At 43.9% G+C, this 23,944-nt stretch overlaps 1 protein-coding gene across 3 annotated transcripts in view; it reads left to right on the top strand.

Moving 5' to 3' along the window:
* Nucleotides 1–7,552: 7,552 nt before the first annotated feature.
* LOC119973820 (inositol hexakisphosphate kinase 2-like) overlaps nt 7,553–23,944 on the top strand; it is a 30,064-nt gene continuing 13,672 nt past the window's right edge. The window contains exons 1-2 of one of the 3 annotated variants that reach the window (XM_038812254.1): nt 7,555–7,683; nt 8,613–8,748. The gene's annotated coding sequence lies outside the window, so the exon portion shown is untranslated. Of the gene's footprint in view, nt 7,684–8,612; nt 8,749–22,643; nt 22,662–23,944 lie in introns of those variants that run through there. The other 2 variants (XM_038812253.1, XM_038812256.1) reach the window with 2 other exon arrangements.

The following is a 23,944-nucleotide window of genomic DNA, read 5'->3' as shown; positions in this document are numbered from 1 at the left end:
GTTTCTGATACCCTAACATAGTCATATGGCAATGAACCAGTTCATAGACATAGAATATACAGTGCCGAAAGAGGCCATTCGGCCCATCGGGTCTGCACCGGCCCATGGAACAACCATGCTACCTAAACCCTCATCACCACACTATCCCCGTAACCCAGTAACCCCAACTAACCTTTTTTGGATACTAAGGGCAATTTAGAATGGCCAATCCACCTAACCTCCACATCTTTGGACTGTGGGAGGAAACTAGAGCACCCGGAGGAAACCCACATTGACATGGGGAGAACGTGCAGACTCCACACAGACAGTGACCCAAGCCAGGAATCGAATGTGGGACCCTGGAGCTGTGAAGCAACAGTGCTAACCACTGTGCTACCATGCCGCCCTGTGTGCAAGAAATAAAAACAAACTCTCCCATAGCCGTGTGTCAATCCAAACTGATCCAACTGACCCACTCTCTCCCCATAGCCTTGTATCGATCCAAACTAATCTCACTGCATCAATATCTCCCCATAGCTCTGTGTCAATCCAAATTTATCCCACTAACCCAATATCTCCCCATAGACCTGTGTCATTCCAAGTTAAATCCACTGCCCCGCTCTCTCCCCATAGCCCTGTGTCAATCCAAACTGATCCAACTGACCCACTCTCTCCCCATAGCCTTGTATCGATCCAAACTAATCTCACTGTATCAATATCACCCCATAGCTCTGTGTTAATCCAAACTAATCCCACTGCCCCGCTCTCTCCCTATAGCCCTGTACCAATCCAAACTAGTCCCACTGCCCTGCTCTCTCCCTATAGCCCTGTGCCAATCCAAACTAGTCCCACTGCCCTGCTCTCTCCCTATAGCCCTGTGCCAATCCAAACTAGTCCCACTGCCCTGCTCTCTCCCTATAGCCCTGTGCCAATCCAAACTAAACCCACTGCCCTGCTCTCTCCCCACAGCCCTGTGCCAATCCAAACTAATCCCACTGCCCCACTCTCTCCCTATAGCCCTGTGCCAATCCAAACTAATCCCACTGCCCCACTCTCTCCCTATAGCCCTGTGCCAATCCAAACTAATCCCACTGCCCTGCTCTCTCCCTATAGCCCTGTGCCAATCCAAACTAATCCCACTGCCCTGCTCTCTCCCTATAGCCCTGTGCCAATCCAAGCTAAATCCACTGCCCCACTCTCTCCCTATAGCCCTGTGCCAATCCAAACTAATCCTGTGGATGTGATTCCATTAGCGTAGATGAGCAGCAATAGAAAGCATTGTCAAAACTTTTTCTGTTTTTAATAGCAATGACTGTTGCTGGTATCAAATTTTGACAGGTAACATTTAACAGAATGGGTCTAAATACTACCTTGTACATATGTGCATCAATGGGATTAGTCACATAGTTATGAGGAACCAAACAAATTTTGACTTCAGAAATAATCCACTGAGGATAAAACATTAAGAATGAGTCTAAATCGGGCAGCGCGATGGCGCAGTGGTTAGCATTGCTTCCTCACGGCGCTGAGGTCCCAGGTTTGATTCCCTGCTCTGGGTCACTGACCGTGTGGAGTTTGCACATTCTTCCCGGGGATGATTCTCCGAAATGGAGGCCAAGTGTTTGCGCTGTCATGAACGCCGTTGCGTTTCACGACGGCGCGAACAGGGCCCGGGCACGACCTATTCTGGCCCCCATAGGGGGCCAGCACGGCGCTGGAGCGGTTCACGCCGCTCCCACATCCTTACGTGGTGCCAATCGGTACCGTGGGGGGGGGGGGGGGTAGAGGCCGGGCCGCCAATCGGTGGGCCCCGATCACCCCCCCCCCCCCCCGGTGAACCCCCACCCCCACACCCCCCCGAGCATTCCCGCAGAGTTCCCGCCGGCAGCGACCAGGGGTGAACAGCACCCGCAGGACTCTGTCGTATCAGAGAATCAGCGCGGCCCACGGCTGGCGCCACGGCAAACGCGCCAGTGCAAATGGCGCCCATTGTCCGCACCTCGGAGAATCACGCGCCGGCGTCGGGGAATCGTGATGCGGTTGTGCCGATTCTCCGGCCCGGCGCGGGTCTCAGAGAATCCCCCCCCCCCCCCCCCCCCCCCCCCCCCCCCCCCCCATGTTTGCGTGGGTTTCGCCCCCACAATCCAAAAAAATATGCAGGGTCGGTGGATTGGACATGTTAAATTGTTCCTTGATTGGAAAAAATGAATTGGGTACTCAAAACTTTCAAAAAAAAAGAATGAGTCTAAATCATAGCCAAATATTTGTATATGACTTATCTGTGTTTTCCTGTATTTTTCTGAAGGGTAGGAATTGGAAAGGAGAAGTATTGTCAGTCGATATGTTATCACACCATGTGATAATTCCAAGGCTTCCTTCTGTAAAATGCCATCAGTTTATTTAGGATTCGAAAAATGTTAGGAGTGAGATTAGCTATCAAAAAGATCAAGGCAGATTGCAAACCTATTCAAACACATGGAGCTGTGATTATTTCCACAAGTTGTTTGAATGGTTCCTGTAGCCTCAATGAGCAATATTGTCAGGTCCGGTACTATTTCAGGAAAGGCATTTACGCAGAATTTTACAGCATAGAACAAGCCCATTTGGTCCAATGTGTTCATGCTGCTCTTCGTGCTCCACTTTACTACATCTCAGCCGATCAACATATCCTTCTCTTCCTTTCTCCCTCATGTGCTTAACACACTCCCCCTTAAGTCATGCTTTATCATCCTATGTGGTAGCTATTCCACAGCCTAACCAATCCGTGGATAAAGACATGTCCCATGACTTACTTATTGGATGTATTGGTGAATATCCCATATCAATGACCCCATTGGTTTGGACTTCCATAAAAGTAAAAACAGCTTCTCTACATCTATTCAACCAAATTCCTTCATAATATACCTTGGTTAACCTAATTTGTGAATCTGCATCCCTGGATCCCATTGCCTCTGTATCCTATTTAACGTCTTATTTTCCAAGGAGTAGATGACATCTATATTCTAGCTAGCAAAATGCACCAAGTTACACTGATCCACGTTGAATGCATTTGTAGTTTACAGTGATTATTGTTGAAAAGACAAACAGAGTGTCATAGTTTTTCATCTTCGGCACGGAGGCGCAGTGGTTAGCACTGCTGCCTCACAGCACTCAGGATCCGGGTTCGATCACGGCCCCAGTTCACTGTCCGTGTGGAGTTTGCAGCTTCACCGCCCGTGTCTGCGTGGGTCTCACCCCCACAACCCGAAGATGTGCAAGGTAGGTGGATTGGCCGGGCTAAATTGCCCCTTAATTGGAAAAAACAATTAATTAAAAATTAAATGAAGGCAGCACAGTGGCACCGTGGTTAGCACTGCTGCCTCACAGCACCAGGGACCCGGGTTCAATTCCAGCCTTGGGTCACTGTCCGTGTGGAGCTTGTACATTCTCCCCGTAGGTTTCCTCCCACAGTCCAAAAATGTGCAGGTTAGGTGGATTGGTTATGCTAAAATTCCTCTAGTGTCCAAATGGTTAGATGGGGTTACTGGGTTATGGGGATAGGGTGGGGGTTCTTTCAGGGGGTCAGTGGAGACTCGATGGGTGAATTGACTCCTGATTCCTCACTCCTGATTCTATGATATGCACTCATCAGGGAAAACGCAACAATGCTGAGCGACAGGGTTGCTTCCTCCTTGACAATGCCTCAGCCAATCAGTCGGCTTAGCCAGCCAATCATAAATGTTTGAAATTTGACATTCTTGTGTTTGTCCTGATGAGTGCAAGATATAAAGCTTTGGCAACATGTGTCTCTTTTCAACAATATTCAAGTTCTGTATTACCAAACAATGGTTAAGAGTAATTGTTATGCAGCTGTTAAAATGTGAATGTGCACAATAGTGATTTCAAACAGGAATCCATTTTACTGGATTAGGATTTTATTTATTGTCACGTGTACCAAGGTACAGTGAAAAGTATTTTTCTGCGAGCAGCTCAACAGATCATTAAGTACATAAAAAGAAAAGAAAATACATAATAGGGCAACACAAGGTACACAATGTAACTACATAAACACCGGCATCGGGTGAAGCATACAGGGGTGTAGTGTTAATCAGGTCAGTCCATAAGAAGGTTGTTTAATGAAATGAAATGAAAATTGCTTATTGTCACGAGTAAGCTTCAATGAAGTTGCTGTGAAAAGCCCCTAGTCTCCACATTCCGGCACCTGTTCGGGAAGGCTGGTACGGGAATTGAACCATGCTGCTGGCCTGCCTTGGTCTGCTTTAAAAGCCAGTGATTTAGCCCAGTGTGCTAAACCAGCCCCTGGTTTAGGCCTTAGGAGCCTGGTAACAGTGGGGAAGAATCTGTTTTTGAGTCTGTTCGTGCGTGTTCTCAGACCTTTGTATCTCTTGCCCGATGGAAGAAGTTGGAAGAGTGAGTAAGCCGGGTGGGAGGGGTCTTTGATTATGCTGCCCGCTTTCCCCAGGCAGCGGGAGGTGTAAATGGAGTCAATGGATGGGAGGCAGGTTCGTGTGATGGACTGGGCTGTGTTCATGACTCTCTGAAGTTTCTTGTGGTCCTGGGCCGAGCAGTTGCCATACCAGGCTGTGATGCAGCCCGATAGGATGCTTTCAATGGTGCATCTGTAAAAGTTGGTAAGAGTTAAAGTGGACATGCTGAATTTCTTAGTTTCCTGAGGAAGTATAGATAGAACATAGAACATAGAACAGTACAGCACAGAACAGGCCCTTCGGCCCTCGATGTTGTGCCGAGCAATGATCACCCTACTCAAACCCACGTATCCACACTATACCCGTAACACAACAACCCCCCCTTAACTTTAGGACACTACGGGCAATTTAGCATGGCCAATCCACCTAATCCGCACATCTTTGGACTGTGGGAGGAAACCGGAGCACCCGGAGGAAACCCACGCACACACGGGGAGGACGTGCAGACTCCGCACAGACAGTGACCCAGCCGGGAACCGAACCTGGGACCCTGGAGCTGTGAAGCATTTATGCTAACCACCATGCTACCGTGCTGCCCCAATGCTGTTGTGCTTTCTTGGTGGTAGCGTCCACATGGGTGGATCAGGACAGATTTTTGGAGATCTGTACCCCTATGAATTTGAAACTGCTAACCATCTCCACCTCGGGCCCCGTTGATGCTGACAGGGGTGTGTACAGTACTTTGCTTCCTGAAGTCAATGACCAGCTCTTTAGTTTTGCTGGCATTGAGGGTTAGAATGTTGTCGCTGCACCACTCCACTCGGTTCTCTCTCTCCCTCCTCTATTCTGACTCGTTATTCAGATGCGGCTCACTATGGTTGTATCATCAGCAAACTTGTAGATGGAGTTGGAACCAAATTTTGCCACGCAGTCGTGTGTGTACAGAGAGTAGAGTAGGGGGCTAAGTACGCAGCCTTGCGGGGTGCCGGTACTGAGGACTATTGTGGAGGTGGTGTTATCGTTTATTCTTACTGATTGTGGTCTGTGGGTCAGAAAGTCGAGGATCCAGTTGCCAAGTGAGGAGCCAAGTCCTAGATTTTGGAGCTTTGATATGAGCTTTGCTAGGATTATGGTGTTGAAGGCGGAGCTGTAGTCAATAAATAGGAGTCTGATATAGGTGTCCTTGTTGTCGAGATGCTCTAGATATGAGTGTAGGGCCAGGAAGATGGCGCTTGCTGTGGACCGGTTGCTGCGGTATGCGAATTGCAATGGATCAAAGCGTTCTCGGAGTATGGAGGTGATGCGCTTCATGGCCAATCTCTCTATTTGATAATACCACTTAACTCACACAATCTTTCCATGTTTAACTTTGAAATGTTAAAGATGCATTGCTTGCCAAATAGTTTCCAAAACTATCTGGCAAAACCATCTGCAGGTTATGGTACAATTTAATTATTTTGGGCTCAATGAAAAAGATAAATCTTTCATGTGTGTGTTCGGTATTAGACAGTATTGATTGGTATTGTGGTTTTCCAATCTAAGTTGCTGCACTCTCATTGATAAAGTGAGAGCAGCGGAAAAATAAATTTTGCTCCTTGAACGCAGTGAAGCATCCCAAGGTGCTTCACAACATAATCAACACAATTTGCTATCAGGCCAATATGAGGAGAAATTAGGGCAGGTGGTGGCAAGTTTTAAGCACCATCTTAAAGGAGCATCCAATTCTGGCCTCTTGCACGTTCCCAAATTGCTCCATGATTGCCGGTTTTGTCTTTGGCTGCCCAAGGCCCAATGCACTAGAATTCCATTCCTAAACCTCATCACCTCGCTCTTTCTCTCCTCCTTTATGACACTCCACATCTTTGACCGAGCCTCAGCATCGCCTTATTTGGCTTGGTATCTAATTTTGCATTATTACGCTGGTGTTAAGCATCTTGCGATGTGACACTGCCTAACTACAAATGAAAACAGAAAATCCACAGAATCTGTAGATCCCTCCAGTGCAGATGGCAACCACTCGGCCATCGAGTCCACACCCGCTCTAGGACAGAGCGCGCAATCTAGGCCCAATCCCCAGCCCTATCCTTGTAACCCTGCGCATTGATCATGGCCGATCCACCTAAGCCACACATCTTTGGACAATAAAGGGAAATTTAGCGCGGCCAATCGGGCAGCACGTAGCATGGTGGTTAGCACAATTGCTTCACAGCTCCAGGGCCCCAGGTTCGATTCTGGCTTGGGTCACTGTCTGTGTGGAGTCTGCACATCCTCCCCGTGTCTGCGTGGGTTCCTCCGGGTGCTCCGGTTTCCTCCCACAGTCCAAAGATGTGCAGGTTAGGTGGATTGTCCATGATAAATTGCCCTTAGTGTCCAAAATTGCCCTTAGTGTTGGGTGGGGTTACAAGGTTATAAGGATAGGGTGGAGATGTGGGCTTGGGTAGGGTGCTCTTTCAAAGAGCCGGTGCAGACTCGATGGGCCGAATGGCCTCCTTCTGCACTGTAAATTCTATGATCTATGAACCTGCACATCTTTGGACGGTGGGAGGAAACCGGAGCACCCAGAGGAAACCCACGCAGACACGGGGAAGACGTGCAGACGGTCACCCGAGGTTGGAATCAAAAACGCGTCCCGGTGCTGACCACTGTCAGACGGGGACAAACAAAAATGTTAACCCTGTTCCTCTCTCCATAGATGTTGCCAGACACGCTGGGGGGGGGGGGGGGGTTCCTCTCCAGCATTTTCTGGGTGTTTTGAAAAAGCTTGACGCAAAATACTGCAGATGTTGGAAAGACTAACAGATGGGGGGAGTTGGGTTAACATGGACTCGACGGGCCGAGTGGCCTCCTTCTGCACTGCAAATTCTATGGTTCTGCGAGCATCATGCTAACTATGTTCTTGCAAAGGAGGAGGCTGGAAATGGAAACCCAGCTGCGATCTGAATAACAAGCTGTATTGTTGGGGGAGGGGAGAAGAGGGGGGGACAAAGCCCGCCCATTTGAAAACGAAAACCGTTGACAACAGTGACGTGGCCGCTTGCCCGGAGCGGCCAATGGGAGCGCTGTTGCTGAGGTCGGCGCGGCTGGGGTGGGGGTGGGAAGCCAATGGGAGGGGAGGAGAGGCGGGGCCGGGTGAAGGGGCGGGGCCAGAGAAGGCCCCTCCCCCACCCCGCTGGGACGCGCCGCTGTTGTCAGCGGGAAGACGGCGGCCATTTTATAACGTCAGAGAACAAAGAAGAAGCAGCGAGAGAGAGGGAGAAAATAAAAAGCTCACTTACAGGTAAGCGGGCAGCCTTTCAGAAACAAAAACAACACTACTCAAACAAACCAGCCCGGGTGAATATAAACCCTCGCCTCCAGCAAATCAAGAGGACCGTCCGTTAGTGAATGGATTAATTAATGGTTTCCTGCAGCATCTTTGGGTTGACCGTGAGGGCGGCTCCATCTGCCTGCAAATGCTCCCCTCAACCAATTCCCCGCTCAAAATGCATCGGCTGCTCCCTGTTTCTTTTATTTGTTCAATTAATAATTAATACAAGTCTCATGTCCTGCTTGTGTGGCCCTGCCATTGTTTTTAAACGGTCTCAGCCCCCCCCCCCCCCAAATCGTTCTTGCCCCTGTTTAAATCTTTTAAAAAAATCATCCTTTAATTTTGTTTCCCTGTCTTTCTCCCCCTCCCCCCCCCCCCCCCCAAATATATAACCGACCGACAAGCTGGATGTAATAATTAGAATCCAGTAAATTGGATTTAAATGGGCCCTATTCCCAGATTGTATTCACTCGCCATAATTCTATCCCACATTTAATGTAAGTTCACTGAATATGGGACATTCTCTTGGAATGTGTGATCTTCTCTACTGGGAAAGTCAAACCCTTGACAGCTGCTGCTTTTTCTTGGAAAGCTGTCCGATCAATGATTGAAATTTGGGTTCCTGTCAAATGTCGGTTTTAATGTAGAAGCAGGTTCTGCGATTCACCCAGTAGAATCAGAAAACAAGTGATTGAACCTGTATAATTATGATGGGGCGTGCTTAAATCTATTGCAGTAAGTATAGGGTTAGTTTAGGATCTAATTCAATCGACTCCCTATTATCTTATGGTGCGATTAAATATAATTGGCACATCCAATTTGGAGAGCGTTACACTTTTTTTCTCATAATTTGCAATTCATTGTTGCTTTGACTAATTGATAATGCAACTCTCTTACAGGGCTCTTGTTTGTGACGGAAACTTTGTTACAGTAACTGGCCCCCCATTATTCACCCAGTCTTGGGATTGCTTGCTGAACGAGTTTCCTAATTCATCGCCTGCTGCGCATGTGCTTGGTGTCCTGCTTGGGTCCACGGTCAGCAACCAAATTATTTTGTGCTGGTCCTTTTGAAGTGTTCTTAAATGCCCATTTTCAGTGATTATTGAAGCACACCAGAATTTATCTTGTTTCTGTATGATACATATACAGCTTGACCAGCCTCACTCAGTCTTGAGGAGATCACGATGATGTGTCAAAATTCATGTGACCATTGCTGGTGATTGTGCGCAATCATCATATGAAAAACACAGGTTATTAAATGACACAAATTGTGATCATTACTTGTAAGATCATCACTGGGGTTTCAGCAAAGTATCATGAGCTATCTCCACGAGTGAGAGTCACTGTCTAATATGAAAATGCTCGCTTTTGTTTCCCTTTTTATCATTTACTCTGCTTTCTTTTGTTAATTAAATTCCCATATAATTCATCAGATTTGAGAGTCTTTTTCCTGCTAATGGAGACCAGTTTTACCTATATTCCTTAACTGTAGAGTGATTCTGGCTTTATTAAAAGTGTCTGCTAAACCCAGCAGAACGTTGTGGGTTATAAGCTCTACACCACTCTTCATGCCAATATAATAAATAGTTAAGGACCTGGTTAAGGTATCATGCCATTATCTGATGCAGAGTATTATTCCTGCATCAAGCTACAGCACCAAAGAGGATCCAGATGATTTGGTGTCTCATTCTGCTAATGGGAGTCTTCTGTATACAGATTAAACAGCACCTCAAGGGCAATCAGGCATGAAGAACAGCCAGCGATGCTCAGATGCCATGAAGGCACACATCAGCTATTTTTCCTAATTCTAAATCAGTGGCCATTATATTTGGATTGATTCCTAGGCTCTGAAGACATAAAATATACAAATACAAGATTTTTTATGAATAAAGACTCGTGACACTAATAAAGAGTATTATAATCTGTCACTGTTAAGACGATAACTCCTGGAATTACATAGAATTGCTACAGTCCAGAAGAAGACTATTCGCCCCATCGAGTCTGCACCAACACTTAAGGGCAGTTTTTTTATCATAGCCAATCCACCTAACCTGCACATCTTTGGATGTGGGGGGAAAACTGGAGCACCCACAGGAAACCCACATAGACATGGGGAGAAAAATCTGAAATTTGAGTGCATTTTCCAAAAGAAAATCTGTATGAAAAACCATAATTAGCCCCTTGGTTCATTAAATTTCCAGTGTCATTATCTTATGTAGGTGAAGGTATTTTGTTTTTGAGTCCTGCAGGCCTGATTTTTAAGTGGAAATCAGAAGCTCTGTATTGTTTAACGCATTCCTCTAAACCCTAGCGTACAAGCTAACTTGGGTCCTCTTAAAACCTAAACTTATAACCATGGTTGAATATGGTAGCTATGGAACAGAAAGTGTACCTGATCCTAGTTGCAGTAGGTATGATCTATCTGGTGTGGAATTACATTGGCAGCATCAGTGGAAGATTTGAGGCAGAGGAGGGAATTGAGGTAAGCGTAAAAGTTGCAAGGAGTATTTTGTAACCTCTATAACATATGCCGTATATTGGCAAGTTAGGAAAACTGAACGACCCTGTGTTAAATACTCAGTTGATTTAATACGTTTTCAATTAGAAAAAAAACCTGGAGGAGTGTGCCATTTATTTTCAGGTGAGCTTGCAGTACAGGACATTGCAGTGTATTTCACGTTTAATCTGTATTGATAGTGACCGATATTGGCCAGGATATTCCTCTTTTGATTCCAGTCTCGTCTTGTGCCTTTGTTAGCCCCAGTGATCTTCAAGCTAACCTCCCATTCTCCCCAGCCTGTAAAATTTAGCTCATCCAAAGTTGCTACTCCCATCCTGCCCTGCTTATCTCTCATCCGGTTCTTAAATGATCTACAATGGCTTCTGACCATCCCAGAGCCTTGAGTTTTAAAGTTATCGCTCTCTGGTTCAAATGTTTTTCAATGCCTGTTCCATCTATCTCTTTAACTTTCCCCCTTCAGGCCATAACATATTACTGCTTCATGTCTAATCCTTACCTTTTGTGCAACCCACTCAATTTATTAGCAACCATATTTTCATCTGTCTAGATCAGTGGTTCTCAACCAGGGTCCACATGGACCCTGGGGGTCCATGTAACATTACTGGGGATCCACACAAAAAAAATAACGAATTGGGGGTCCACGGTGATATTTTAGTGGTCCATAGAGCAATTCTACTTCAGAACAATTGTTATTACTGAGAATCAAGTAGAAGAAAAAAATGTTTGTTTTCATGATGAATATTCACCTTTCTCTCTCTCTCTCTCTCTCTCTCTCGCACTGACAAAGGTCAAAGAGAGATTATAATCTATCTAATTTACCTTGAGGGCTGAAGGGGCTCAGAACCAAAAAGGTGCATTTGCTGTGTTTATTTTTGTGGTACTGTATTCTGAGAAAAAAAAATCCATACCGGTTGATGACAAATGGGTTTATTGTGCTTTAATGACAGTTGTTGTTGAAGATTGCCCGGGCTATTGTCCCCTAGGAACAGCCCGGAGAACCTTTAATGACAGAAGCAGCATATTAAATACCCACGGTATTTTTTTCTGTGGAATGGCTATGGGGGTCCACAAAAAAAAATTAAGAGGAAAAGGTTAAAAAAAAGTTGAGAACTCCTGGTCTAGATGCTATCCTCTGGAGTTCTATGAACACCTGTCTCTCCTCCACGACCATGTCTCTCTTTAATTTGATTTATCAATCTTTCGACTATTCCTAGAATCTTCCCCTTTTGTTCAACGTCTATTTGTTTTTGATTAGACCTCTTGGACATTTTTGCCTAAATTAAAAATTGTAGCTAAATAAATTTGCTACATTTGCTAACCATATATTTCAAACCCCAAATGTCCTTCGTGTTTTTTTGGTAGAATATTCAGGATATTTTTGTTCAAAACAGACTTGGGCACAATGCAGTAACAGAAGCAAGAGGAAGTGATGCTGATTACATCAGTCTGCATCAATTGCACTTGGCATCTGTGTTGAACATAATGGTTACCTCATCTGAAATTTTTGAATTTCCCCTTGTGGTTGTTTAAAATTTTAGCAGACCATCTAAGTTGTATTCAAATCTTGTGCTTTTTGAACAATGGAGCCCAACAAGTTTACATTGTAGCTGAATCTAAATTAAGAACAATTAAGTTCAGGGAAAAATTGTAGGTTTGTCTCTTCCGCCCTCCAACCCCCATTAAAATAAGCAGGTTAACAATGTGCTGAACAACGAACAAATGAACAAAACTTCAGTAGACTAGATAACATAGTATGTTAGAATTAAGGAATTTTAGAACCGTTCTCCATTTTTAAGTTAACAAATTTTGCGTTAGTTCTGTGAGCCAGAGTTCTGTTAACTGAAATATTATTGGTTGTTTTTGATATGTCTTAAAAATTTGTAACATTGAAACACTGGAGGTTCTTCATGTGGATGCCCAAACGTCATCTTGGGAATAGTGCGGAAATAAAAATACCAAGATCCTTAAGATCAGTGCTGCCATTTTCTCTTTCCCTATCCCCTTTCAAGCATCAGAGTAAAATTGTGCTTGGCTGAAGTATGTGCTTATCTATTGTTGGCAGTATATGTATTGGAGATAGGAAAATAACACGGCTGAAATGATAGACTTTACAATTGGCATTCAGACTGATTGTCTTGCTTCTTTCAAAGAAAATTGGGCGAGATTTAAGCTTAGAAAAGTGGAATCCATTCTGGGTCGCAATCGTGGGGTCAGTGCCGGGAATGATCCCAGGACATAACCCCCAGACCCACCTGGACCCACCCAACTTGCCTGTTGGGGGTCCTCAAGCACACACACTTCACCACATATCAGCACTCCTGGGCCCAATCCCTGGCACAGGCAGAATGCCAACCTGTCCACTTGCACCCTGGCAGTGCCACGTGGGCACCCTGGCAGTGCCAGGTTGGCACCCAGGTGGCTGTGCCTGGGTGGCACCAGCTGTGCTTGGGTGCCATCCTGCCCAGGGGCCTCCCGATTGCCTGGGAGAGACCACGGCCCAAAGTGCCATTCCGCCTGATACCCATTTGTGGGGACCAGTGCTACATAGGGACCTTCTGGGGTCGTCTTGGCAAGGCCGATAGTTGCCGGGTGGCCGTTTGATCAGGCAGCAGCATTGCTACTTGAGCTTTTAAACTGAGTTAACTGTACGAAACTGGGTCCCACCCACGGATAGCGACAACTCACGAGATCTTGTGAGGCGTAATGACAGTAAGGAATCCTGGGAGAGGCTTCCCTCGGGGTCTACCGGCTGCTTCCTGTACGATTCTGGTACTGATTCGCGGCCGGTAGATTGCATCTGACACTTCGATTCTCTGAGTCCGAAGGTTACACATACAAAATAAATGAAATGGAACGTTAAGTACATCAAATGCTACCAGTGTGCTGAGGCATACAGTGTTTGCACAGTTACACATAGTCACGTTGAACAAATCGTAGCTGACCTGAATCTCATTCTTTAGAAAGTACATGTCAGTTGTCGAGCTAATTTCTGAGTAGGACTGCCATTTGTTTGTTCTTTCTGCTGCCTTATGTAAAATTAGATTTGAAGTAGTTTCTGCTGATGACTAAGTTGTTTGTGAAGAAACTAGTACATAGAACATACAGTGCAGAAGGAGGCCATTCGGCCCATCGAGTCTGCACCGGCCCTCCCAAACCCCCACCCACCCCTGTAACCCAATCACCCCTCCTAACCTTTTTGGTCATTAAGAGCAATTTATCATGGCCCATCCACCTAACCTGCACGTCATTGGACTGTGGGAGGAAACCGGAGCACCCAGAGGAAACCCATGCAGACACTGGGAGAACGTGCAAATTCCGCACAGACAGTGACCCAGTGGGGAATCGAACCTGGGACCCTGGTGCTGTGAAGTCACAGTGCTATCCACTTGTGCTACTGTGTTACCGTCTAGCTTGATGGCTGCAAGTCATAATTCAAACTTCATGTAATTTAATTTGGAAATGAAACCTTTACTTTAAATTAGATTTAATTATGTTTGCTAAACATACTGTTAAAATTTTGTACAAGCGTTGAAATTTAAAAAAATTCTTTCATACCTGCTTCAGATCCTAGCTTTGCAAAACAGGTTATTCAGCACGAGGGAGAAAAGAAAGTAAAATTTGCATATTAATCAGTTTCAAATTTAGTCATGGATGGATTTTTGCTTGAACTGCTGATAGTGAACTTGGTTGTGCTTGTATGCTGCAGTAGGATTGATCAAATTAAGTAAATGTATTTTTACGTTAAATCTTTAATGCTAATTTTATGAATTATAGACTCAATCCTCTAATTTGGGCATACTTTTGGTGACTTGGTTGAACGGGTAGTTTATTAGGTCTTGTTTTCTATTGCCATGATATTTGAAGTAAATACTGCAACAGTTTGTAATGAATGAGAGGTGATGCATATTATAATATACAAATAAAACTGCTCCTCAGAGAATTACTGATTGGGCACCTCATCTTTGGGGCAATTACTTTGTGGTGCGGTGAAAGTGTCTGCCCTTGACATTAAGGCGCCATTTGATTGAGTATGGCATAAGGAGTTCGAGCAAAAATGGATTTAATTGGAATCGGGGGGGAGACTCTCCACTGGCCATACCCAGCACAAAAGGATGATGGTTGTGGTGGGTTGGAGGTCAGTCATCTCAGTCCTGGGACATCACTGCAGGAGTTCCTCTGGTAGTGTCTTAGGGCCAACCATCTTCAGCTGCTTCATCAATTACCTTCCTTCCAACATAAGGTCAGATGTGGGAATGTTCACATGAAGCAAAATGTTCAGCACCATTCATGACTGACTCCTTAGACATTAAAGCAGTTCAGGTGCAAATGCAGCAAAACCTGGATAATACCCAGGCTTGGGCTGGCAAGTAACATTTCTCGCCACACCAGTGCCAGACAATGACCACCTCCAACAAGATCCAAGGAGAGGATCAAACCATTGCCCCTTACATTCAATGGCATTGCCATCACTGAAACTCCCACTATCAACATCGTGGGGGGGTTACCATTGACCACAAACTGAACTGGACTAGCCATATAAATACTGTGGCTACAAAAGAGCAGATCAGAGGCTAGGCAAGTAATTCACCTCCTGACACCGCCCCCCCCAAAGCCTGCCCACTGTATATGAGACAGAAGTCTGGAGTGTGATGGAACAGTCTGCACTTGCCTGGATGAGTGCAGCTCTAACAACTCTCAAGAAGGTCGACACCATCCAGGACAAAGCTTTATTGGCACCCTTTCCATAAGCATTCTCTCCCTACTGAGGCACAGTAGCAGCATGTGTACCATCTACAAGATGCACTGCAGACCTCGCCAAGGCTCCTTAGGCAGCACCTTCCAAAACCACGACCACTACCATCTAAACGGACAAGGGCGACAGATACCTGGAAACACTACCACCTGGAAGTTCCCCTCCAAGTCACTTACCATCCTGACTTGGCAATATATCACCTTTCCTTCAGTGTTGCTGGGTCAAAATCATGGAACTCCCTCAATTGCACAACCATTGATTCTGTTGGATATTGTTTTATTGAAGGACCACTCACTTTGAAAACTAACCAGATTAAATTGAACGTGGCTGTAGTCTGTAATGCACAATGGCAAATTGCCATAATTTTTAATGTGAGCAATTAAAATTATTGGACAATTGTGTACATTCAATGGATCATCATTGTAAAGCAAGAATATCAAAAGTTCCAACTGTTTGTTTAATCATATAGAAAGTGAAATTGCTGGAATTAGTCTTTAATCAGATCTAAAATTTAAACTACTTTATTCAGCATATGAGAAAATGAATCTTCCTATTTTCCTCGAATTCAGATTAGTTTATAAATAGGGCGATCTACCAGCTATTCACACCGGCGGGATATTCGGTCCCATCCGTGCACAGATTTCCCGTTGACGAGGGGTGCAGTCACCGGGAAATCCCGGTGACAATGGCGGGGTGGGTAAATCCTGCTGACGGGCCACCTCTGCTGTCGAAAAACACATGGTGGGTTGGTCGGTAAATCCTGCCCAGAATGACTCAAGTCCCGAAAGACGTGCTTGTTAGGTGAATTGGACATCCTGAATTCTCCCTCCGTGTACTCGAACAGGCGCCGGAGTGTGGCGACTAGTGGATTTTCACAGTAACATCATTGCAGTGTTCATGTAAGCCTACTTGTGGCACTAATAAAGATTGTTGTTATTATTATTTTGGTAGCTACATTTATTAATGCACTGAGAGCAGATGGAAAAGGGGAGATGGCAGGGAAAAAGTAGCAATATGTGAACATTTTAAGAGAATGTTCTTTGAGTTGTAAATAGAATTGAGCTGTTAAATATCAAGAATTGGTGTCCAGATATTTGAGGTATGAGTACTGTTGAATTTGGTGGTTGCAAAGTTAACTGCTTTGAAATTGGGTGCTGTATTTGATGTTATACTTAAATGAAAGAAAGGCTTGCACTTTTCACGACACTAGATATCTCAAAGTGCTTTACTGCTGATGAATTTCTTTTGAAGTGGAGTCAATGTAAAAAACACAACAGCCAATCTGTATTAGCATGGAAACTTCTGATATCAGATTATATCCACTGTCAATTTTCAGTTCCTTTTTTTTGCTGCCACCAATAATAAATGTAATAGAAACAGAAAATGCTGCAAAACTCAACATGTCTGGCAGTATCTGTGGAGAGAAAAACAAAGTTAATGTTTTGAGTCCAGAGACTCCTCTTCAGAGTTAATAAATGTAAAATATTTTCCAGTAAAATATAACTATTGACTTAGATATACGTCGCCCCCACCTACAGATCCTCGCACACCATTCTAGATGATTGACATTTCGTAAATACATAGAGTTCAAACAAACGTTCATACATGGACTTTAAAGGTTATAAAACTCTTTGTTTACCTGCATCTACCTGAGGAAATTTTCAATTTGAGTTTCTGTAATCCCTCTTTTTTTTAAAAAAATGTTTTTATTCTCCGTTTTCACATTTTACTCCAAAATCCCCACCCCACCCCAAACAGTAAATGGTAACAAATACAAAGTCAATCCCCTTAACAATAACAACGATCCCATACTCCCACCACCCCAAACAACGGCCCACCTGTCAATATATGCATCCAATAAAAAAACCCTCCCATGGTGGAAACAAAAAAAAAACAAAGGAGAAAAAAGAAAGGAGTCCGGGACCGCCCATGGTCACCCTAGAATCCACCCACCCCCCAACACACACACACACACACACCGGCGTCCAACCTCCAAAAGAGTACCGTATGTGATATCGAAGAGTTGTAAACCCCCTCTTCCCCTTCAACGCCTCCCGCCCACTGCCTCTTGTAAAACTCCTTCCCCCAACCTCGGTTCCTTCCCCCCAACTTTCCACTCCGGCTAGACCACTCGGATCCTGTTCTGCTAGGCTCCGATGGCTACAGCCCCTCCCCCCACCTCACTCCCGTTCACTTTAAACCGGCCAGCGCGGAGGCCCCCTCCCGGGTCCCTTTCCCTCTTGCCCGGCCCAAGGAAAACCCAGAAATCCCCTTTTAGCACGCACACCCCGCCTACACCCCAAAGAGCCATTTTAGCACGCACCCCCCACCTACACCCCAAAGAGCCCTCACTTCAAGTGCAAATCCCATCACTTCCCTTGTCCAAATATATACACCATTGGCTCCTTTAGCCCATACACCAGGACGCAGTGAGACAAAAAAAAGAAGACATGAGGTTACGTCAGCACATGGCCATTTCTCAGTTCTGCCACAGTCCTTCTGCCTTCGCAAACTCCTCTGCTGCTTCCGCCGTTCCAAAATAAAAGTCCTTGAGCTTATAAGTCACCCTCAGCTTCGCTGGATATACAATGCCGCACTGCACCTTGCTGATGTACAGTGCCCCCTTCACCCGGTTGAAAGCAGCCCGCCTCCTCGCCAGCTCCACCGTAAAGTCCTGGTATACACGTATACCAGCTCCAGCCCACTGCACCACCCGCTTCTGCTTGGCCCAGCACAGGACCTTCTCTTTCACACAGTACCTAAGGAAGCACAAAGTCACTACTCTTGGTGGCTCACCCGCCTTTGGTACAGGCCTCCCCGACCGATGAGCCCGATCCAGTTCATATCGGGAGGGTTCCTCCCCCTGCCCCAATAGTTGCGCCAGCATAGCAGCAAAATACCCTGTCGGCCTCGGCCCTTCAACTCCTTCGGGCAGCCCCATAATCCTCAAATTCTGTCGCCTGGACCTGTTTTCCAGATCTTCCAATTTTCCTTGCAGATCCTTGTTCACCTCCATCGCCTTCCACGTCGAGGTAAGTTGATCACCGTGCTGCGCCACCGTCTCCTCCACTACCTTCAGCGCCTCCCCTTGCGCCCGCACCTCCGCCATTGCACTCGCCACCGCCGTCGTCACCGGGGAAATCGCCTCCTCCACCAGCACACTCAAAACCTCCCTCATCTCCTTTCTCATCGCCTCCAGGTGTTTTGTAAACTGCCTTTCGAATTCTGCAGCCATTACCATAGGTATTTCTTCAGCCTTCAGCATTGCGGCCTCCCCTGGTAATTCTCAGTTCCTTTTTGAAGTTCTAGAACTTAATTTTGTTTTAATGCTTGAATACTTGAAATGCCACATCTGTTGTGTTATGCTGTCATGCATGAAGGTTTTATTTCTTCAAACTTCTTTATACATCCGTACCTCTCATGCACATGTGTGTGGAACCTCCAATAATTCTCCATTTAGCAAAGCCAACTGACATTCAGTTCTTCTAAATTGATACTTTTGGAACACAATGTTATGGCTAACCTGGACTCATTCTTGCAAAAAGAAAGGATCAATTCAGAATCCTAATCAGTTTGTGATTAGCATTATTATGAATTCCACATGCCTAAGAGGCTGCAATATTTTGAGGCTGTCATATTTCGCGGAGCAGGCTCGAAGGGCCAAAAGGCCTCCTCCCGCCCCTATCTTTTATGTATCCTATTTTCTTCTATGAGACTGCAATTGTTCGTTCAGCTTCGTAGTTCTCCTCTACATCTGAGTTGTTATTTGGGCCACATGAAAGAAATTGGATGCTTTTTTTTTTGGGAAAAGGCAAAATCATGGGCTCGATTCAGCACACTCAAGTTAAAGCCCGCTGAGCGGCACATTTAACAGGGTGTTTCTCAGCGGCTGCAGTGCAGCGAAACACCCTTCTATTCAACAGCACTTTGCTGTTTTTCTTTGGCCTCAGGCGTTTCTCCCTGCCGAGGCTGCTCTTAGAGGGATTTCCTGCTGGCGGGCTTGGAAAGGCTCCCCGCAGATTGGGGTGGCATTTTGGAAGGCTGTCCCGATATTTCACCTTTGGCACTTCTAGCCAGGTAACTTCCTTTAAGCACCACATTGTAACATATTCAGTTCTGTCATTCTAACTTCACCTATTTTGTTACTAGTTTATATGTTGATACTGTGGTGTTACCACCCAAATGATGTAGGTACGTTATGGTTCTGTTTTCTTTTCAATATTGTCCTTAATAAGCAGTGGTTATGCATTATTTGGCATGTACTGCTGGCATCAGAAGCTTGTATTCTGTGGTATTTTACATAATTTTTTTTTTGTTTTTTTTATAAATTTAGAGTACCCAATTCATTTTTCCAATTAAGGGGTAATTTAGCGTGGCCAATCCACTCAGCCTGCACATCTTTGGGTTGTGGGAGCGAAACCCACACAAACACGGGGCGAATGTGCAAACTCCACACGGACAGTGACCCAGAGCCGCGATCGAACCTGGGACCTCAACGCCGTGAGGCAACAGGGCTAACCCACTGGGCCACCGTGCTGCCTTTTACATAATGTTAACTGTATGTTATAGTCCAAAATATCCCTGCAATATTTTCTGCAACTGGAGTAAAATCTTTAAATCTTAATATTGCAAAATCATATGTTGACTAAGAAGTTAGAAATGTTATTTAGTGCGGGATTTACCGGCTGTTCACGCCGGCGGGAAATTCCAGTCCCATGCCGGGGCACAGGTTTCCTGATGATGAGGGGGTGCTGTAACCGGGAAACCCCGTTGACAATGGTGGGGCCGGTTGATCCTGCTGGCGGGCTGCCTCCACCGCCCTTAGTCTCTGGATTAATTTGAAGCAAAACTGTATATCCTGATAAGATTGTTAATGTATTTGTAATTCAAGTCATTCTTCACTTGGGAGCTGAGATCCCTAATGAGATTTGATATTTTGTCATAGTCATTCAATTAACCTTATTGAGCTTGAAAGTTATGATCTTTTTAATCCAACAGTGTAAATCCTATGAGACTTTGTCATTAAAGATGTATCTTATCTATCACATATTAATTATATAATAATCAGATTGTGACCCAACTACTTGCTTCCTATTCATAGACCTGTATGCATTATCTGGTCTGACTTTCATACCAAGTGCATTTTTCAGCAGCTTGTGAATTATTTATGTAGATGGTTTACACTTGTTTTTTCCTAAACTGTAGTTGGTTTCTCCTTGAAACTTGTCTAGTTTATATCTAATTTGAAGAATTAAAGACCTGAAATGTTGCCCATGTCCAGATTTGGATGTATTTGGTTTCTCGAAATCTTGCAATGATATTTTGTTTAATTTACCTTTTATTGGTGTTGTGAGCCAATGCACATTGGAGAGAATAATATTGTTCACTTGCCTGTCCTTAACTGATGCTGCTGTGAGCAGGCCTCGTCTTTTATACAAATGCCGCCCTGGTGTGTTTTCTTTTTTTCTTTTGCCTTTATTGTCATCTCCTCTTGGTGTACTCATCAGCAATTTTAAAAACTGATAATTAAAACAGCAAATATCAGCTGAGTTTGGGATTTAACTTGTATTATTTGAAGTTGAAGCATTTTATCATTGAATTATGATGTAAATGGAGCCACTTAATTATATATTGTATTTTGTAGTAATGTTTTTTAACTTGATAAAAATAAAGACAACATAGTAGACCCAAGACGAGAGAGCACAATTGTAACCTTGTACTTTCATCCTTCCCAAGATTAACCGGAAATTAATGGGTTTGTTTTTATCTACAATGTAAAATCCATACATATTACTATTGATGTTCTACAGTTACTATCTAGTTCCATGTTGCTCTGTTCCTGTCCATTTCTTGTAAACCTAACCGTATTAAAATGTTCCCTCTCCTCCAGTCATTGAATATGTTCCAGCCTCTGAATCCTTAACAAGAAAGCTGCCTTGCTTATGGTCATAAATCTTGCATTTAGTATATCTGCTTGCTATCATGAATCTTGCATTTAGTATATTTGTATCCACTGCAAGAAAAAATGGGGCTTTCACATAGGTGGAATTGAAACCATTTGTGGCACTTGCAATGACACAATATATTCGTCTAATGTGATCACCAGTTTTCAACAAAATCTGGTAACTTTAGGCACTGGCCTAATTGTGGGGCTTTGATCAGTAAGATTTGTTTAACCCCAGAGAATGCTTTTTCTCAGAACTGTTAAAGCTGTTTCATTGGGAATAATACAATATCCACAGTTAGGTGTTAAACCGTAGTGCTTGCAGCTTTTGCCAGCTGCATTTATTTTTAACTTGTACAGGATGTAGGTAACCATCTTCTATATTTTAGAAACAAATGTCCATTTTTTTTGAAGTAGATGTGATAAAACAAATCTAATAATTTCCAGTTAATCTTGGGAAGGATTAAACCCATTAATTTCCAGTTAATCTTGGGAAAGATTAATGTATACGGTTACAGTTGTGCTCTCTCGTCTTGGGTCTACTGTGTTGCCAATGTGTGAAGTTTTTGTCTTTTTTTAAGCAAAGTTTAGACTATTGTAGAATATCTTCCAACTATTGGCACATTTTCTAATTTTTTTGCCGCCTCTATCACTGGAGCTAAGGTTAAAACAGAAAACTGAATCTGCATGTTTTGGTTTCTGCACATAGGTGGTAATGGATGTTTGGCGAGCTTGTGGAGTAGTTAAGTGTTAGATTCTGCCACTTTCAAAGCTCAGGTTGATGGTTATCCCAGAATTCAACCGTTTGGCTTTTGTCAACATTTGTTTTCTTGCGTTTATTGTTAAGTATGTGCCTGAGAATCTAGTTTGTTTGGGTTGGGTGAATTGGAACAACTTGAAATTGCATTTTTAGTAAATGATTCTCTCATGCCAACGTAAATATTTTAGTGGACAGGGACAACATGAGGCATTTCTATTTCAGGAGATTTCAACTATAGAAGTAAGTTAGAAGTTGGTTTTGTGTAAAGCATCTATTTCTCACGTAATCAAATTTTGAAAATTGTGCAGTTTGAGGCTAAAGCGACTTGCTGTTGCATTAATCTTTGCAGTCTTTGCTCTCTCTCTTGCGGAAAATAAATCTTGAGGATTATTGAACAGCCAATACAGTTCTATCAAGCAGTTCATATGATAAGAGCTTCATATCACAATGAATGGTACAATTCCATCTCATTTAACTGCAATATGCAGACCAATTTAGACATTAGACAATGTGGCACTAATTGGGGAAATACACTTTCAAGTCCTCTTTTGTCAGCAATGACAAACAAGGCTCACATCGAAACTTGTTGAGTGATACTGATCATGTTCTTGTGATTTTACTGTGAAAATCCAATTACATCCCCTTTCTGACTGGTTTGGCGTTTCTAATAATATCAGATGTTTGAGGTGGGGAGGGAAGGAATTTTGGCTGCTGTGAAAGTTTCTGATTTGCGGGTGCTCTTCTGTGTGGGTGTGTTTAGTTTGTATTTTTAGTTTGCACCAACGTAGAAAGGCTGCTGGAATGGTAATTCAGTCGAGAGAATGTCAAAGCAGAGAGCAGAGTTCTTAAGTAATTTGAATGAAGGAAGAAAATTAATCAAATTTTTTCTTAGGCTCCTCTCTAATATTGAAGAAATTCTTCAACATTTCCATCGCTGCTGCTGGTGCAAAATGAGAACCTCCAGTATCAGGTTATTTTAAATCATCTCAAGCAACATGCCATCCTATGTAAAAATTCATGCTACATATCCCTTTCTCAATTTAATAGCACTCGTATTCCTGCAAAATATTTATCAGTATAGTTAGTTGATTTTAATGCAATACTATTGACATTTTCTAATTGGCTGAACGGCTATTTTAATATTGCAGATCGTAGTATTTTTGCTTCACAATTCTTCTCTTTCAAGAAATTATTAGAACGCTGAAAAATATTGTAGAAATGTTTCTGGTGAAATTTTGTCTAAAATTAAAGCAAAAAATGGGAAAAACGGTAGGTTTCTTAGCATCGAATGGGGAATTTTTGCTGTTGCTGTCATACTGATAACACTGGATTTTCTTTTCCCAATTAGATGGTGAATTGTACATGGATTGTTTGTCAGTTAATTGGATTTTAGTTTTATTTAAAATATGGCTGTGAGGATGTTAAACCAGCCTTGTTCTGCAATTAAATATTTAGGATGGACATTATAAATGTTATCAGTCATAAACCAGGCTCGTAAAAGTTGTGAAAGTGTTCAGGTTGTCAGGCTGTGCAGGAGACAAGACAGCTAATGTAATCATTGGCAAGTGGTGGCAAGCATATTATTCATGGCTAAGCAGCAATATTCCTGCATTATGTGCAACTATAAATAATGGTGGATGCTTTTGGAGATAGGACAGGGGTATCGACAGCAGCAAATGAAGGTCTGTAGAATACCCTGTGTGTTCCTTTGCAAACATGTATACAGTATCATGTAACTTATTTTAGGTGTTCTCGGTTCCATCAAACATATTTGTTTTCTACTTCTGTATTATTTGAAAGAAATGCTTTAGGTTTAAAATGTAGCACAGCGGTTAGCACTGTTGCTTCAACAGCACCAGGGTTCCGGGTTCAATTCCCGCTTGGGTCACTGTCTGTGCGGAATCTGCACGTTCTCCCCAAGTCTGCATGGGTTTCCTCCGGGTGCTCCGGTTTCCTCCCACAAGTCCCGAAAGATGTTTGTTAGGTGAATTGGACATTCTGAATTCTCCCTTTGTGTACCTGAACAGGCGCCGGAGTGTTAATGTAAGCTTACTTTTCATAGAATTTACAGTACAGAAGGAGGCCATTCGGCCCATCGAGTCTGCACCGGCTCTTGGAAAGAGCACCTTACCCAGGCCCACATCTCCACCCTATCCCCATAACCCAGTAACCCCACCCAACACTAAGGGCAATTTTGGACACTGAGGGCAAAATTTAGCATGGCTAATCCACCTAACCTGCACATCTTTGGAC

The sequence above is a fragment of the Scyliorhinus canicula genome, chromosome 11, assembly GCF_902713615.1.
Source record: "Scyliorhinus canicula chromosome 11, sScyCan1.1, whole genome shotgun sequence".
NCBI lineage: Eukaryota > Metazoa > Chordata > Chondrichthyes > Carcharhiniformes > Scyliorhinidae > Scyliorhinus > Scyliorhinus canicula.
The sequence above is the reverse complement of the archived record's forward strand: the minus strand, read 5'-3'. Positions and strand labels throughout refer to the sequence as shown.